A 17,173-nucleotide genomic window follows, 5' to 3' on the forward strand; every position below is an offset into this window, starting at 1 on the left:
TTTGTCACTATGAATGTTCTTTGTGAAAACTCATGGTTTGAATTACTAGGCAAGCCTCTTTTTATGGTGACCTTGATTTCAGGATTGCTTTGATTTTTCTCAGGTGTTGAAATAAACAGATAATATTCCTTTCTGCTAATAACTACGGGGAAGCTCTTAGTTCCTTGTATCAGGCTTCTCAAAAATCCCTTTGTCCAAGTTCTGTCATAGAAAGATGACACTGAATTTAAGAACAAGAAAAGTTTATTTTAATTTGGTAATCTTTACTCTTTCCTGAAAATTTACACTAATTGTTTGGTTTTTATTCTTTTTGCATCACTCTGAATAGAGTACTTCTGTTTACAACTTATTGGTGACCTTACCCTTAGTCTGACTTCTATTTTGCCAGGTTGACACTGCTATGTTCAGAAGTAATGGGGGCTACTGACCAATCTCAGATCAATACTCTGGTGGAGACAATAACATTCACCACTGTTGTAGCATTTCTAGGTGTTTTTTTAACCAATGTTGAATTCAACTAATAGCATTGAAAAGTTATGACATTTGAAAAATCCAAGGAAAATTGCTAAAGAAATTGGCTCTCGCAAGAGAAAATCTGTAACTCATGGCAAAGTCCTTCTGTCATCTGAAGTGTAGGATAATAGGATTTAAATTATCATCTAGGATGCACCTAGATGCATTCACCTCAACAGTTCATTTCACAGGGGTGGATATGTGATCTTTGTATGGACACAGATTTTAAGCTGGCTCCTGTGTGAAAAATACAGCGCAGGAAAAGGAGTTGGGAGACAATGATAGCCTGTAGCTCATCAAATATTTATATTTTTCAAAACTACAAAGGCAGTGATTCACTCTGTGGTACATCAGAAAAGAGCTGGGGCATGGCTTGTTACACCTTCCAGGCAGTAATTGGATGCCGACAGTAATCAGCAGTCGGTGGGGAGCTTCTGAGCATGCCTGGTGGAGAGGCTTATTGTTTTCAAAGCCCAGTTTCTATCTTGCGAGAAGGAGGGAGCCGAGTTGTGCTGCATCACTCTCCTTGCAATCTGTTCTGGCACAACTCCCTGCACTGTGTGAGGGAGTTCAGCCATCCTCCAGCATTGCCTTCAGATAAGAGACAGGACTAATGGAGTCTGAGGACTCAAAGCATAACAGCAGAAAAAAGTGAAAATATTGATGAGTTTTTAGGAGGTGAAGGAATGGAATTTTGTAATAGATAGTGTTCTGTTTTGTACAAGACTGATGCTGGAATGCAATACTAACCTATTTTCATAACAAGGTATGCATTACAAGTCTCAAGGCCCCCCATTTCTCTGATCCAGGTAAAATGCAAGAAAAACAAAAAAGGTACAGGAAATCTTGAATGCTGCTATTTGAAAAAAGCAGTTTTCCTTACCTACATCAAAGAGACTACTCTCTGTCTAGCTGAGCTGATTGTTAGCTTTGCTTTATCATCACTGCTGAGCCTTCAGTTGGATGGGGTCCTAGTGCTAAAAGCCTGAAACTTCCAGAGAAGGAGCACTTTTGGCATCATTTGCTGATGGTATAGCACCTTTCAAGGCAACTTGCTTATAAGCAATCAAAGTGGAAATTTCTTCAGAGCTATGTGGTACAGACTGTGCCTGTCTTCTGCAGCCACCTGCAGAGTTCTGGTTTTAAACCAGCTTTTAAGCCCATCACACCACCAAGGAGAGCAGCACAGCAAGAAAATCTTCATTTGTCTTTATTTTTCCAATCTATTTTCATATTATGTTTCATGGAAAACTTCATGGACAGCATTTTCACCTAGGGTTATGACAGTAAATTAAAACTTAAAGCAGGGGGTTTTGTTTGTGCTCTCCAGTGTTACACATTGTGGCAAACCTTTTGATAACAAAGAGAAGTCACATTGGGCTAGCAACAGTGTAGTTATAAGCTGCATTTCTTTTAAGCTGTCAGGGAAGCAAGAAGCAGCATAGCTATTCATGACAGGTCTAAAGCTGTGAAAAGGAGAGTTGTGATAGCTCCACTTATCTTGTCCAGCTCTGCTCTTGGAAACACGGTTCATAAGGCTCTGGTGACTGTGTTTCTATAGAGATCATGCCTTTGCCATTTGCCCTTTCACTTTGCTGTCAGCAACTTCCATGAATGAAGTTTGCCCAAAGATTTCTGCTAAGCCTTTTCTCTAAGATGGAGAGTTTATACGGAATTTAAATATATATATTCAGACACCCTCCTTACTAATTGTTGCACAGAAGTTTTCCAGGTTTATGATTTCCCAAACATCTTCCGTAAGTTTTTCTCTCCTACAACTGATTTAAATGACAGGTTAACACTGTACACCTCCAACCTGTGTGCAGGCTCACAAACTCTATGCTTGCAGCACTTACCTATTTTTCTGCAGCCCAGATATTGAGCAGTTATCCCAATTTTTTCCTTTTTTAAATTTTATGACAGACCTTATGGTCACAGGTGAGAAATCAAATGGCATCTTCTGTCACCACGTGGTCCCTCTGCTATAATTCACCAGACCAAGGCTTGTGCAAGAGCAAGCCATTGTTAGAGAGCACCTAAACTGGCCTATGAGTCAGCCAGGCAACTGAAATTACCACTGCATGTTTCAAATTGCCTTTTGTGTTACAGAAAATGGCAAAGACTTGTGGAATTTGAGCTCTCTTTCCAGATGGGTTTCAAAGAGTGTGGGACTGTCATGGATCACACTGTCTGAATTTTGTGTTGATACGTTTTCTGAATTTGCATTCTGAAATGTTGAGAATGTAGCACAAAATGATGTTCCAGAGGTAACACTCAAGGCAAAAATGCTTAAAGCCCTTCACTCATTAAGAAGAGAAAATCGATTTTCCTTCAAACACCTTATTGGACAGTTAAGTTTAGATGAAACAGCAATAAAACCACTGAACAAGTGACAAAATGTTCATGCTCCTCAGTTCAGTTACTGTCCTAGTTCCAGCCCGGACAGGGTTAACTTTTGCAGTAGCCTGGAGGGGGCACATCTAGGACTTGGGGGTTATTCTAGACCACTTCACATCATTGCCAGGGGCAGGGGAAAGGGACTCTCTTCTGAGGAGAAGGGGTTCTTTCCTCTTGAGGAAGCATGGCAGAGGAACAGAGAGTAGTTGAGTGGCACCAGTTAGGAGCTGGATGGAGCAATCGAGGTGGTGTGGCTGTGGTCAGGTGGAGCTCTGCAGTGAGCATTTTGCAAGTGAATCGCTCTCTCTTTTGTACACTTTTTTATTTATATTATTGCTGTCAGTGTTTGTTTTCTTATCTCATTGTTGTTTCCAGTAAATTGTTCTTACCTCAACCCTTAACCTTTTTTTGCCTCCAATTCTCCTCTCCATCCTGTGCAGGAGAGGGGGAGGAGGAAGGGGAGCAACCAAGAAGCAACATGGTTTGGAGAGTCTCAGTGGAAGCACTAAACTGGGGAGTATCACTCCTAAATCACAACATGCATCAATAACAATATCTTCTACGAAACAATGAGTTGTCATCAGCTGAGCAATCAAAACTACTTCAGCCTTCATGCAAAACTAGTAACTCAGTTACTTTGCCTATACAACAGAAAATTTAACAAGATAAGCTTAAATTTTTTTTCAAGTAACTTTTTTTTTTTTTTTTGGCATCTAATTTAGTGCCCTGAATGTTTCAGCTTCCTCAGTTCCCACTATAACAGAAGGAGGAAAATGGATACTCATGCACTGTGCTTCTCACAGCACCCCAGTTAGGCTTTTGCTCTGAACACCATCTCCTCTCCTGACAATACACAGAACAGAAATTAGGAAGGATTTATTAGGAGTATATAAAAAAATATCCTCCCTTATTAGAAATTCACATTTAGTCTCTTTCTTAGAGAACATGACTATTCTCAATACTCATGGTGAATTTTCAAGCTTAACTTGTCATGGCTATTGTTGGGAAATCCTGATGTGTTCATTACCTAATGTACATGAATGCAATATTAAGTAGCAATACAAAAGAATCAATCATTGTGTTCTTAAGGTTGCAATGAAAAAAAGAAATGAAGTTATTGTGGTCGTGACTGGACAAATACTACAAATTTTAACCTGGGAGTATCTTGAAGTCACAAAACCATCACAGAAGAATCATCATCCCAGGGAAACAACTGTGATTTTTGTTGTGACTTCATCACCAAGTTAGTCTCAGTATGAGCAAAGTCTTGGAAAGGTACACAAATAAATTTGAAAATCAAGGCTATATTTGATTAAACTGGACATCAGAGCATGAAGTATCCAGACTGAGGATATCACATTTTCTGGAAATGTAACCTTTTAGGATATTTTAATTCATTTGACAAAATAAGTTTTATTAGGAAAAAAAAAAGACTATAAGCTATTCAGATAAATTTGCACATATTTACAGCTATGAAATGTTAAGCAGAAATGTTAATTTACAACATCTGGCTCATATACACCTTATTCCTTAGGCATATCCTATGCCTATACAAAAATGCTGCTTTTTTCTTCCCCTTCCTCCTGAAACACCTGCAGCCTGTCTCAGCTTATAACAACACCCACAGCTGCATTTGGGGCTCTGCCTGCTGACTAAGGGCCTGTTGTTAAGTCTCGGGCCATGTGTTTAGCTCCATCAGTCATTAAGACAGCAGCAATATTCACCCCTGGACATTATCACTTACTCAATATCAGTTTAGTTACTCAGGAGATGAAATCTTACCAGGGTGATTAGTGTGTGATAACCACAGATCTGCAAGCCCATCAGATTATTCCCTAACACTATCCATGATAGGTGTAAAAATAATTCTTCCAGGTGGTTTAAAGCAGTTGGCTGTGTGCCTAACAACTCACTGAGGCATTATGGGATTGCATAATAAAATACTACTTGTCATGTAGTATTTTAATTATTATTATCAGCTTCCAGAATTTCAGTAAACTGGGCGTACTGCATAATGAATTTATACTAAGCCAGAGGCATTGTATCACAAGTAAAAAGAGAGCTATGCTGCTATATTTTACTGGATATACTATTGTAACAATAGAGTAAACTTTTTACTCTCTCAGGAAAACATTAAAAATGTGAGTTTAAGGTAGACTCTTCTTCAGGATGCCTGGATCTTAAAGTCTGTGCAAATTATAAACTCACAATATGATAATTCATTTTGTTAATATTATCACAGCCTGCTTAGAACTTATCTAGAGAGTAGATAAAATGACCCCTCAGGTTAGGAGACTGCAAAAGGATGATCATCCTCTTGCGTTACATAATTTCACTTTCACTCCCTTGCATACAGACATCTCCCTGCTTTTCCAATCAGTGACATCAAGAGCATAAATACTTAAGGTAAAAACCCTCAAACAACTGAGCAACACTAGCAGAAACTTCCTTAAAATCAAAATATACCTGTAGGAAATTGGATGGAAGAAAATTAATGTAAACTAAAACCTAGAGAAAAAGCACTTCTTACTTAGTTGTTCTTGAAGAATTTAAATTTAAATCCACCTTTTCAAACAGCTTTCCAAAGCCAACAAAATCTGTGGTTTATACATGAAAAAACAGAAGAACAATGAGGGCCAACTATATTACATCTTTGGGACACAGGTAAAATACATAATTTCCCTTGGCAGGTGGACTCCTTTCATTCTGTGAGAATTATTTAAGCTTACACTGCACACTAAAATAATACTTTATCAATTTTTACTGCCAATAACAGCAGAGGAAAAATTCAGTACTTGGAAGATGAGCTGGTTTTATTCTGGTTTATTTATCAAAGAGAGAACTTTATGATAATGTTAATTAGATACTCAGTGCAAAATATCACTATAGATGCATCAACCCAAAATAGCCCAGGTTGGCTTTCAGTGTTTAGATTCTGGTGTATGTTTTCCTGCTCATGCTCAGAAAAAACAAAAAAAACCCCAAAAAACCAAAAACAAACAAACAAACAAAAAACCAAAAAAACCAACAAAAAAACCCCAAAAACCAAAAAAACAAACCCAACAAAACAAAGACCAACTAAAACAATCCAAGAAAAACAACATAACAAATAAATCCTGAAAAACACAACCAATGAACAAAACAACAACAAAAACCCCAAGAAAATCAGAACAAAAAAGGAAAAACTTTTAAATGGGAATTTATGCTGAAGACACTGAAAACAATTCTCATGGAATGAAAATGTTTGTGACTACCCCAATCTGGAGATATGCTAGACACCCGTCATTAGTCCTTCTGCACTTGCTGCTGTGCAATAGTAGACTAAGCCACAAGTGACACGATGTAGAGATAGAGGGAGGCAGGGGTCTGCAAGTAATCTTGAGAAATTTCTCCCCAAAGATGTGCAATTCATGAAGATCACAGTGCACTCAGTCCAGAAATGCTTACTCAGAAGAGCATCCCCATTAGCTTTTGGCCTTGGACCCAGAGGATGTTGACAGTGCTTGAAGAGAAGCTGTTGGGCAGGAGGCTGTATAGCAATCCTGGGACATGATACCAACGCCCCAGTACTCAGTGATAACCACCTCTGAAAAGTGTCTTAATCTCTCCTAACAATGGATGGAGAAGTCAAATGTGATGTCTGAGATGTTCCTCTCACTTTACTGACATAAGCAAGCCACTCGTTTACACTAAGCCTCTTGTTTTATATGGCTCAAATGATGTGGGATAAATTTCACTGTGACACAGGAAAGGATATAAGCTTTTATAGCTTGTTTTTTAAGATAACCTCATAGTCTTTGCTTCACACAACCAGTTCTTCTGGTTCCAGAAGGGGCTTCTGTGTCCTTTGTAGCCACATGGGAATCTTCAGGTGCCCTCTCAGTGCTGACTGCATGGCCACTGCTCTGCTCCATGGGGAACACAGATAACCATGGCTGCAAGAAATCATTCTAACTGTTGGAGGGGATGCCAGGGCACACCTTGACCTACACTTTGTGCAATGCCCTGGGTTTTGCAGGGCTGAAGGGGAATTGTACCAGAACCACCCTTCTTCCTCTTCTTCCCTAAATGATGAATTCCTATGCTGTTACTTGCAAGAATAATGCATGGAAAGAGAAGTGACTATATTTAATGTTTGTTTCAATACCTACTGTATCTGTCCAAATCTCTTCCTACATCGTCTCATCCTTTATTTTTGTAATTACTTTCTAATTTCAATTCACAATATCATGACCCTCTTGCTAATCACCTCTTTGCTCTTACTCTACTTTTCCTCCAGTGGCAGCAGCCTGAGAAGAGGAACTAGTATGTGTTTTAACATTAGGTTGCACAGCATCTGGTGCATCTTTTTCAGCCAAAGTAAACATGACTCTTCCTTGATTTCATGTTCTTCTTCAGAAACTTTTTATCCTAAAAATATTTCACAGCCCTGATATTTACCCCTTTTATGTGCTGGATGCTAGCAGAACATGGGCTTTGCCTGCCAGCAATTCTGTTTGGAGCCAGACTGCCATGCTAGCCTCCTAACTAGGAAAGCCAATGGCAAAAAAATCTTACCATCAACCTTGATCATCCTTAAAAAAAACCCCAAAAAATAGGGGCATAAAACCTAGACTTCAGAAAATATTCTGAGGGAGAAAATAACTCCCTGTCCATTTTATTAGAACTTCATCAGTATTCTTTGCACTTCATCTCTGTCAGGTTTCACCTCAGCTGACAACACAGCCCCATACACCTGCTCATTCACTCCCTCACAAGCATGATGGGGAGAGAATTGGAAGGGTAAAAGCCAGAAAACTTTGAGATAAAGATAATTTAATAGGTAAAGCAAACGCCTCATGAACAAGCAAAGCAATTAATTCATTGCTTTCCATGGGCAAGCTGTCTTCAAGAAAAGCAGGGCTCCATCATGCATAACAGTGACTTGGGAAGACAAATGCCATGATTTTGAACATATCCCCTTTCCTTCATCTTCCCCCAGCTTTATATCTTGAGCATGATGCCATATGGTCTGGGATGGTCTGGGATATCCCTGTGGTCAGTTGAGGTCAGCTATTCCAGCTGTGTCCCCTTCCAACTCCTACACTCCCAGCCCCTTCACTGGTGGGGCAGTGTGAGGAGCAGAAAAGGCTTTGGCAGAAAGCACTGCTCAGCAATAATGAAAATATCTCTACATTGTCTACACCGTTTTCAGCACAAATCCAAAACATAGCCCTATAGCAGCTACTCTATCTCTGCCAAAATCAGCAGTGTCTCCCAATCTTTTCTTCCATTAATTCCTCTTTGCAGTACTTTGCACTGTAAGGTGGCTTTAGCATTTTTCTTTAGATGGAGATTTACTGGTCCTCCTACCACCGCTTTAATTTAGTTTTCTATAAAAGTGGCCATGGACAGCTGCTTTATGCTCTCTACTGAGTTTGTTACTATCAAATCAGATTGAGACATTAACTGAACCCAAGGAAAATGATGTGACCAAACTGGAAGACTGAGCCTATATAGCTTGAGATGTCAAAAAAGCAAGAGGTAATCAGAGACTCCTCTGGAGACAAGCAAACATTTTCTTTGAATGACTCATCTATAATGACTTTAATGCTGTTAAAAATACAATGTATAAATGCACAAATTTAGCAAAAAACAATTTTATGACCCACGTGTCATAGGGATTTTTTTGAGTGCTTTCTCTCAGTGACAAAATCTAGACAAAATCTACTGTGACTGAACCTCCTCAACACAAATCATCCAAAGAAAGCATACAGAGCTTGTGGTAAGGATATCCAGATAAATAAAACTGTTCCCTCCTATTACAGAGTCAACACATTGTGGTTTGTGGAAACGGGATTTTCTCAGGGAAATATGAAAAAACAGTTCTGACCATGTATTGCCAAAATACAGTGCTTCTGTATTACCCAAAAATGGAGATTACATTCTATCTATGCAATGTATATCCATGACTTTGCTTGGAAAGGATATAGTAATTCATGCCTTTTCACAAAACCCAGTGCAATGGCACTTTGTGTTATCCCAGAAATTGCAACATTTCTGTGCTGCTGTGGTAGAAGATGTAAAAAGTAGTCTTACCAGAAGATGTAAAAAGTAGTATTACCAGTATTACCAGGAGATGAAAGAGGTATTTCTTGTATCATTTATGTGATATACACAAGTATATACTATTGTTCCACATAATGACCATATAATAGCTGCTATCTATAAAGTATGCCTGAGGATGACTGCAGTAAAATAGATCAGGGTAATACAAATCTTGCCTACCTCGAGCTTTGAAGAACTACTGTACCCTTTCAAATTTGAAATTCAAAATGGTTTTGGAACTAGCATAAGGAGAAGTTAGAAAAAACCCCCACAATTTAAGAAGTTCAAGATATCTTAGGGAAAATTGAATGGAATATTTAATAGAAATATAGGATAACCTAACTTGGAAAGGACCCACAAGAATCATTGAATCCAACTCCTGACCTGGCACAGGACAACCTCAAAAACCAGGAAAAGAACATTTTAAAAAATTGCTTATTTTCTGCATTTTGTAATGTACTTGGTCATGGATCTATATTCTTGCATTGGAAATCATACTTTTCAGCACTGCTCTATTTACTTTGCAAATAATGAGAAAGAACAAAATTTCTTTGTATTTCAAAAATATAGCACCACTCTAGAATAACCCGAAGAGGTTATCATCCAATTTCTGGCAAGAAAGTTGCATTATAACCTGACAAAAAATCAGGACAATTTTTAGGAGGCAATCATGGCATACTCTGCCTATCCTATAGCAAGCATGGTTCCAGCTCCACAAGGACTCTTGTACTAGGGCACTGCCATGGCAGGACTAAAAGGCACGCCCCTGGGCACAAAGCAAACACTGATGGTGAACCCTTATATTAGAATGCCCAGTGGTGGTGGTCTCTGTCCACTCCTGAAACAGGAGCCCCTTAGCAAAATGCTCAGGTTACTGAGCTCTCTTGGCACCCCTGTTGGACACCCTCCACTCAGGCCTTTCAGTAAATTCTGCAGTTCAACTCTTAGTCAGCACATCCCAACCTACTGCAAAATACCAATCACTAGGAATGACTTGTTAACTTAAAGAGCACCCTTAAATCATCTGTACTTTGTGTCAGCCTATTGGAGTGCCTGGGGCAGACAAACACAAAAAAACCCAGAAAACAAAGGGAAACAAACAAACAAACAAACAAATGCCCAAATTATGCTGCAAAATCATACAAATAGTAACATTGCTATTAAGCCGAAATAATCAAGTGCACAAAAGGGGAAAGGAACCAGATGGTCCGTCATGTAGGTGGTCTCCTACAAATTCCAACTCTGGAATTTGTTTTGAGATACATATAAAATTAAGTTAACCATTTCTACCATTTATGCTGCTCGAATATCAAGTTCTATTGAAAATGTATGATGCTTGTGGTAGTTGAAACACTTAAAGGATGGGATGATTGTAACAGCAGGACTACAAGCTACATGAGTAGAATGGCTAAACACTGTTTAGGCAGTATCAGAGTCACAAACTATTCTTCTAGGAATAAGACTCATCATAACTTTCAACATAATAAGAGCGCTAGAACGAAAGGCTGCATCAAAGTCCTTGCATTGCACAAAAAGTCCTGGGCAAGGGTGAAAAATGATGCACCACTCTGGTTGCAGCTATGCAATACATTAAATTGCTGCAACCTTGGAGAGTTGTGATGCTTCCAGTGTAGGACCAGGGTCTGATGGACCTTTCCACTAGGAAGATGGAGCAGCTCCCCAGATTCTGTGTTTGGAAGCCTGTCAGTGCACTGTATGAAATTATGCTTGCCTAGATTTCTTGCTTTCTATTCTCTGTGCAGTAGCAATTTGTCATTTCTATTGTAGAGTGCTTGAGAGAACAGGACCCTAGTAAAATAATAATTTCAAAGCAATTCTAAATCCTAAAGAACTAGCAGAGTTGGCAGGTAACCTCTGAAAACTATTGTAAGGCATGTCTTAAAACGACCTGAAAATATTATGTAAAATATCTACTTGCTGTTTAGTTACCAGAGGCAGCTTTAGACAATTCAGATTGGAGAGAAAACAACAACAACAACAACAACAACAACAACAACAACAACAACACAAAACAAAACAAAAACAAACCACAAAAAAACCTCCCAAACAAACAAAAAACCCACCCTTTTCTTCAGAGCACCTCCATGTGCTTTTGTCACCTGATATCTAGGATGGAGCAGCATGTCGCCAGCAGCTGATATTTTCATTTTTTTATATTTTTCATATTCATTGATATTTTTTTCCTTTGTGCCTGTAGTGATTTAAGGGACTAACAGCTTGGCTGATGGTCCTCCAGCATGGACAGGGTGTGCTGCCAAGGCAGACAGGTTTTGGGCAGCCTGTGGCCAGGCTGCACATGGGGCTCAGGGCAGCCAACAGCCCCGTGCAGGAACTCCCAGCTTGCAGCTGCCCCAAACTAGGCAGATGATAGTGTACGTATAGCCATCCTAATCCCATGGCTTGATTTGTCTCCCCTCTTAAGTCAAGACTGAGCTCTGAAACTGGCTTGAAAGGAAGCACATGTGGGGACTCTGGACCATAGAGTTCTTCAGGTTGGTGTGACAGGAGATTACTTGTATTTTACCCCTAGCACCCAAATTAAATTCTGTAACTTGCAGTCCTTCAATAAGAATTAAAACTCTCACAAACTCAGCTCCTGAAACCCTAACTCTATCCCACATTTCCAGACCATTCTCTCTCTTGTTCACAAGAGTTGACAACTGAGCCCTGAGCTCAAAGGATGCTCAAAACTACTGCCTGATTCCAACCACTTTGTCTTACCATTGTTTTTGCAGCTGATGATGCTTTAATTATCCAACCAGCTTTGTGGTACAATGAGTACCATTGTCTTCAATACTTTTATTATCATTTATTGCTGAATTTTAAGCACTGTCCTAATTAGTAAAAATTACTTAAAACGGCTGTATTTTCCCTCCAACAGTGGAGAAACAATCATTTTATTTTCATGAAAAGCTACATGTTCTGTTCACAGCAAATGTCAGGATAAAATTATGCAAAATAATTATTTTTTAATTTGTCTCTTTTTAATAGTCCAGGGGAAAATCTTTTTCTTTTCATTTAGTTCTCATTGCAGTTAAAGAAAATACTTTTTTCTTTTTTCCCTTCTAATTTTTTTTCCACTAAAGAAAAAGAGGGAAATTACTCTGATAAAAAATAATACATTTTTCCGCTGGGAAGTAACGCAAAATGTTACTTGATGTTATTTTTCTCTCACTTCAGACAGAAAGCTAAAAGTGAGAAAAAATGTTATTTTTAAAAGCAATAGTGTTGCTTTCTTCACTTTTTTTTTATATGTAACTTCTCATTTTCTGTGGAGAAAGTGGAGGGAGTGGGAAACAGATGAAATACCAATTGAAATGGATATTCCACAATAACCAAACAGAAGCTTTTTCTACTTTGAAATTTAAAAAGTAATCACTAAAATTGAACTAATATTTTTAAAATACCTGAAATGAATGTTGGTCAAGTAATTTTTATTTTCCATGTGGTTAAAGATAAAGCCTGCCACCCTAAAATGTAAAGTATTTCCCAAGAGTCTCTCATGGAGTCCAGGTCTCTGTCTGCTCATGCAGATACAGCTCTCTCTGGTGACCCTGGCTATTGCCTTATCACTGCTGCAAGAGGAGCTCCTCTGGCAGCACCAGCTTGAGGATGCTTGAGATGACGATGCTTCCCTGCCTAAAAAGTGGGGGAAGGCAGGAGGAGTTGTCTCCATGAGCCACATGCCCAGGTGTTGGCAGGGAAGGGCTCATGACTAACCACACCATGGCCAGCAGCTGCAGGGTGACACTTCTGCCCTCCTGGGGCCAGGGTGACATGCTGACTGTCCCTCTGCACCTGTGGCTCTGCTGAGTTGCCCCAAAGGAACAATGCCCTGAGGAGACCCTGAGAGGTAAAGGCTGGACCACATGGGGATGGTAGATTGCAGAAAATGGGGGCATGGTGGAGTGGGGATATTGAGAATGATGGTCACATTGGGAAGGCACCAGGTAAGGTACACAGTGTTATAGGTATTATCTGCTATAGTATTCGTTGCATATTCCTGACTTCATCATGCATCAGAAGTAGCCCAGAATGGTGGTGGTCTCCATCCATGGAGATATTCAAACCCCACTGAACATAGCTGTCAGAAACCTACCATCGGTTTGAGCAGGGGAATTAGACAAAATGACTATCAGAGGCCCTTCCAACCAGCCATTCTGTGAATCTGTCACCTCAGGCCTAGGCTGGCAAATCTCCATCTCTAGAAGTTAGGCCTTCCTGCCTATCCTTTAGAAATCCTACTGATGTGAGGAATGCCCTTCATGATATATTGCACAATCCTCAGACTGGCATTTCTCTCAGTGAAGACAGTTCAGTTTCAGTAAAGTTCTTAAATTCAAAAAATCACAGCATAGCCTGAATTGGAAGGGATCCAGGAGGATCACTGAAGTCCAAATCCTGGCCCTGCACAGGACACCCCAAGAACACACCATGTGCCTGAGGGTGTTGTCCGAATAATTCTTGAACTGTCAGTCTTGTTGCTGTTCCAGCTTCTCTAGGGAGCCTCTACCAGTGCTCAGCCACCCTCTGGGTGAAGAACCCTTTTCGAATACTCAACCTAAACATCCCCTGACACAACTTCATGCAATTCCCTTGGGTCCTGTCACTGGTCACCACAGAGATCAGTGTCTGTCCCTGTTCTTCCCCTCATGAGGAATCTGTAACTGCAATGAGGTCTCCCCTCAATGTCCTCCAGGCTGAACAGACCAGGTGACCTCAGCTGCTCCTCACAGGGCTTCCCCTCAAGGCCCTTCACCATCCTCATGGTGCTCCTTTGGACACTGTCCAATAGTTTTATATCTCACTCTTACTTTGGCACTCAGAACTGCCCCCAGCACTTGAGGTGAGGCTGCCCCTGCTCAGAGCAGAGCAGGAGAATCCTCTCCCTTGCCTGGCTGGTGATGCTGTGCCTGATGCCCCCAGGACACAGGTGGCCCTCCTGGCTGCCTGACTCATATGCAACCCCAGGTCCATCTCCACAGTGCTGCTCTCCAACCTCTTGTTCCCCAGTCTGTATGTCAATTGGTCTGAAGCAATCCATGTGGATATGTATTTCTTTCATGGTAGGGATGACACTTGACCTGAGACAAAGGGCCAGTCTAAAGGCTTGTACATCACTGAAACTTTTTTTAAAATTTGAAGTTTGGACTTGAATGAAGCTTGAATATTAGTAGGTAACAAATGGCACATACTACCAAGAAGCATGTTTTAAACTTCAAGCACTTTATTTAAACTGCCTCTTTAAAAAATACATCTAAAAAATACAGCTTTGCATATACTATTTGACCACATTCAGCTGTGGGACTCCAATTTGGCATTGAATATAATAAAGTAACAAAATCAAACCAAGACAATCAAAAGCTAGACAGGTGCAGATCTCAATCACTGTCTCTTTGAAACAGTAAGATATATTCCATAGTCCATGAATGTTGCTGTTTCTTCTACTGAAGTGGCATAGCTCTGTGATTTAGCTGCAGATAGGCAGGTGGTATCACTCTCAAACAGTGGGGGTCACAGGACACTAAGTCAGCCTTGTGCAGCATATCTCCACATTTCACTCAGCAGTGGACCTGATGCTACATATTGCAGAATATAAATTAGTTTCCAGGTAGGGAAAGATGATAATGAACAAATCTACCTGACTGAGATACTGACAGGGCAAGACACAGCATGAACAGTGGCTATGGAGCTGGGACCCTGCAGCTTCCTCAGAGATATGTTCTGGAGGATAAAGCACCTTTCTCATCTACCTTCCATCCCAGATGAGGCAGCACATGCTTGTGAACAGACAAGGCCAGAGGTCTGCATCCTTTGAAGAGTTTAGCACAAGACCCTTTTTTTTCCAAAGACAACCTCTTGTCCATAGGGTTTTAATGGGTGACACATCACCCATCACATGACAGTTTGACTGTAACAGTTCATCTTTTATCATACCATGTTCTAACTGTGTGTTATTTCACCCTGCAGTATAAAATAGAGAACTACCTGAGCAGGCTATTTCAAATGTAACTGTAACACCTACCTGCATGTAAGTGATCAGCTTTTTTTTAAATTCACAGGCATCTTTCCTTAAAAGCACATACAGTGCCTTTTGAGTACTGATGTGCATTTCTCGACTAACCTGCTGTGCTTGTGAGGCAAGGAATTGTTTTATCTTTATGTCCAGGAACCAGCATCTGTCTATTCTGCAACCAGCTGGCAAGACCCCTTGGCAAGCCCCTTCCATGCTTGAGAAACTAGCTGCTCTTGCTGGTGGTTGGCATAAAGGCATATCCCAAAACTACAGATTGCAGTGACAGAAGCCTGAAGCCGGCTTTCTCCAGTGGGTACCACGGGGCAAGTCTTGAAGGTATCTATAAATTATAATAAATTATTAGGAAGGGGGTCATATAGGGAAAGGCTACAGGAGATGGACATTATTTCTAAGTAGGCCTCTACACCATCCCATGGAAACTGAGAGGAAAGAGCAAAGTCACAGCAGGACCAGATTAGCAGGGGTATCCCAAGAGGAACACTGCGCCTTTGAATACCTTGCAAACCTTAAAACTGCTGCTAGTTCTTCTGCATCTACACCATTGTATTTGCTCTATCAGCAGTGTCAGCTCCAGTGAAGAATGAGCACTGCTGCTCTTTACCACTGTGTCATCTCAGCCACCTGACGTGGCTGTGAAAACACTTGTCCGCACTCCACAACCTTCAGAATAACGGCAGTTCAGGAAAAGTACTTTGGATGCAACATCCAAACATACCACACTGTGTAAGCCAAGACTCTGAGTGCTGTATTTATGCAGAGGAACTATTCGTATCAAAACCACTAGGTGCTATAGACAGATACAACGCTATGGACCAGCACTTAAAATGATGCTGTTCTAACCTTTGTGGGTTGAAACTGTAGCCTCTAGGCTAGTATGACAGAAAAAACTTAGGAGTGACAACCTGAAATGCATGCAAATTAGTCCACTGTGCCCTGGAACAAAATACGAAGAAGACAAGGCTGATATACTGGTTCATCCAGGCAAGCACTCTGCTCCTGAGCAGCAGGCAGATAATTTGCACACCCAGCACTGTAAGAAGCTGCAGACAGAGGAAGTGTCTTCTCAGTCAGGGACAAGAGGTTATCTTAAAAAACAAGCTATAAAAGCTTATATCCTTTCCTGTGTCACAGTGAAATTTATCCCACATCATTTGAGCCATATAAAACAAGAGGCTTAGTGTAAACGAGTGGCTTGCTTATGTCAGTAAAGTGAGAGGAACATCTCAGACATCCCATTTGACTTCTCCATCCATTGTTAGGAGAGATTAAGACACTTTTCAGAGGTGGTTATCACTGAGTACTAGGGTGTTGATACTAATATCTATGAGAAGAGAAATGAAATCTTTGGTTCTGTCATTGCATAAGTTTTCTGCTATCATTGCTCCCTGGAGATGCTTGAGCCTGGTCAACACTACTTATCAAAGCCATTTGAATTTCTGCAGCTTTGAATAAGCTAAGACTACAGGTTTCAGCATGTTGTCCAAAACCAGTGTTTTTCATATATCCGTGTTTTTCATATATCCAGTGTCATATATCCGTGGGGATTGAATATGTGCAGAAGGGCTACATGTGAAGTATCTTATCAAATTAACTGCTCTCAAATTTAAAAAGTTAGAAAGAACATTTAGATTGCTGGATGAGGGTGTGTGTTTAAGTATGACTCAAATTTTGCTGCAGTGGTACAGCAAGATGTAAGAGAGGACAACTGGCTTTGGACAGTGGCACTGCTTTTTCATCCGCTTCTGAAGCGCTGCTGGAACCCGATGCCGGCTTTCCCGCATGAGCTCCCCAGGTCTGCCAGGCCATCACCTGCGGTTCCTCATCGCCCTGTTTTAAGGGACGGGCCTAGGGGTAACCGGCCCGGGCAGGGTGACGCCCCGAACGGGCACGGGGAGCAGGGACGCGAGGGGCGCGGGCCCAGGGGTCCCACGGCCGGGCCGGGAGCCAGGCGCGGGGCGCACCCCTCGCCGTCCCCTCGGGGCGTTGTTCGCCCCCCGCGTCCTTCCTGCTTCCGGGGGCCGCCGCGGGGAGGATTTGCCGCAGATGACATCAGCTGTGGATGCTGGAAAGGCGGCGGCGGCGCGGAGGATGCGCCGGCTCCCCCCCTTCCTCCTCCTC

The 17,173-nt window shown here is 41.0% G+C and overlaps 1 protein-coding gene across 5 annotated transcripts in view; it reads right to left on the reverse strand.

Annotated features, from left to right (window-relative positions):
* Window positions 1-17,173, reverse strand: part of TMEM252 (transmembrane protein 252) — a 131,531-nt gene that overhangs the window by 113,967 nt on the left and 391 nt on the right. The gene's annotated exons all lie outside the window — the stretch shown is intronic.

The sequence above is a fragment of the Agelaius tricolor genome, unplaced genomic scaffold (assembly GCF_023055355.1).
Source record: "Agelaius tricolor isolate 1412-34295 unplaced genomic scaffold, bAgeTri1.0.p SCAF_4, whole genome shotgun sequence".
NCBI lineage: Eukaryota > Metazoa > Chordata > Aves > Passeriformes > Icteridae > Agelaius > Agelaius tricolor.